The sequence below is a fragment of the Solanum stenotomum genome, chromosome 4 (genome assembly GCF_019186545.1).
Source record: "Solanum stenotomum isolate F172 chromosome 4, ASM1918654v1, whole genome shotgun sequence".
In the NCBI taxonomy this organism is placed as follows: domain Eukaryota; kingdom Viridiplantae; phylum Streptophyta; class Magnoliopsida; order Solanales; family Solanaceae; genus Solanum; species Solanum stenotomum.
The window spans coordinates 59,126,503-59,128,908 of NC_064285.1; positions in this window are offsets into that span (position 1 = coordinate 59,126,503).

Below are 2,406 nucleotides of genomic sequence, written 5' to 3' on the forward strand. Positions count from 1 at the left end.
AGGTTGAAGGTTAGTAGGGTTAGCGTGTTGGATTTCCTTGCGAGGGTATAGGTTGTTAGCGTTTGTAGTAGTCTTAGCCTTGCACTTGCAGTTCTTGTCTGTGATACCTATAGCCTTATGTTATTTTCTGCGTTCCACTTCTCACATTATTGTATTGATGTTATTGTCTCCTTTGCTGATTATATACTATATTTCTTATTGGATGTTATGTTTTATACACTGTTTTCCTCTCCTTTTACTTGGATCTGTTGTACTTGAGCTGAGGGTCTTTCGGAAACAGCCTCTCTACCTCCACGAGGTAGTGGCAATGTCTGCGTACACTCTACCCTCCCCAGACCCCACCTAGTGGGATTTCACTGGGTATGTTGTTGTTTAGTTGTTAGTAAAACCTATTCCCGGGGTCCATTTATGGATCCATGGAATCGAGAATTCTATGAAGAAATAAATTTGTTCAATTTGTTCTATATAACAAACATGATCTGAGTGGTATAAATCATTAAGGTCTGGTGAAACCTTAACCCAATTTTTGTATAACTTTAAAAAGGGATCAGGTAAAATCTTTACCGTCGGTTCGTGGTATGACCACCAGTTCAAGAACCAGTTAGGAATTGGGTCAACAAATACTTTTGCGCATACCTTGATAAACCAAGTATGTTTATGCCTTTCATTGTTATAATAAAGGACTTTGCTGAAAGCGTTAATATAATCCCAATAAGTGAAATTGGTAGGGATTTTATTGAGGCTGATCTGTCTTTCTTTCATTGAGGATATACCCCAATCTTCAATTGATATAATCTGTTTTATGATCATTTTGGAGAAGTTATAAACGTTCTTGCTGGTGTTATAACCTGAGAAATGCTGAAATTCAACACTATCTGTATTCGTTAAAATGGTCTCGTAATACAAGCGGGTTTTGTATGACTCTCCTGGGAAGTATAATCCATTAAGTAAATATCGCTGGAATATCTTTCAGGGTTCTTATTTTCTCTGTATCTCAGAGTTTTCACTAAGAAATATCATTTCTTTCTTTACTACCCTTTCATAGGATCTAATATCATCAACCTCTTCTTTCGCCACCGATGCAAAAGTATCACTTTGCTTTTGAGATAAATATGCTCTCAGTTGGGCGTATAATGGATTATTCTATGGAATATCATCCAGATGTATCGAAGAAGCAGTTTCTTTTGAAGAGCTTGTTAGTTTTACCAAGCTCATTCCTCCCCTTTGTATAATTGGAGAGCTGGATGAGGATTCGTATGACGATCCTGATGTTTTTTAGGAGGATGATCTTCCCCTTCCACGAGTATAACTACCCCTTCCTCTAGCCTTGGTTACCCAAGGAGGATCCATTCTGCAAACATAGCATTTAGTTTTAATCATCTAAAAGGTCATAAACTTCAGAACAATAAAATCTTTCATATAACTCTTGTTCAATCATGTAATTAGCGACGATATCCATCACCATTCTGACTATAATTCTCCATAAAATACGTTCCTGTAAATCTCTATTAAGAGGAACTGCCTTCAAAATTGTAACCAAAGTAATATCAGTAAATAAGTCAAGAAAACACTTTTTTTTTAAGAAGAAAGATATTCTCTAAATAAGAAGTCTGGGAGGGAATTATCACTTCCCTTTTTATAATGAATTTCGAAATCAAAAGGGGCTAATTGTGCTTGCCACCTAGCAAATATTAATTTGGATGCATCATGTTTAAAATATTTATCAAACATATATTTGACTGATTGAGCATCTGTTTTTATCACAAATTTTTGATTGTAAAGATCATCCTGAAATTTTAAAACACATTTAACGATAGTTAACATTTCATGAGCTACCTTGCATATTTTTTCTGAGCATCTCTCCATTTTCCTGAATGAAATCGAATAAGGTATTCATTTTTATCATGCGGGTTAATCTATTTTAATATTCCACCATAACCTATATTGGACGCATCTGTCTCAACATCTTTGGCCAAGCAGGATTAGCAAGGGTTAAACAAGACAAAGATTTAACTCTTTCTTTAATAGTTTTTACAAGATCTGTGAGACTAGTAGTCCAAGGCTTCTTATGATCTTTTTTTAGCCTGTTGTATAACGGAGCTAAATCTCGAGAGAAATTTTTGTAGAAGGGGAAAATGTAATATAAACTTCCCAGAAACCGCTGCAATTGCGTCCTATCTGTAATAATATCAGGGAATTTTGATGCGAATTCAATAGATCGCTGAATAGGAGTCATTTTTCCTTGACAAATCAAATGACCCAAAAATCTAATTTTTGTTTGAAAAAGACTCATTTTAGGTTTAGATATGACCAAACCATTTTGATTAACTATTTTCTTAAAAATGTCTAGATGCTTAATATGCATATCAAGAGTCTTTGAGTATACCAAAATATCATCAATATAAA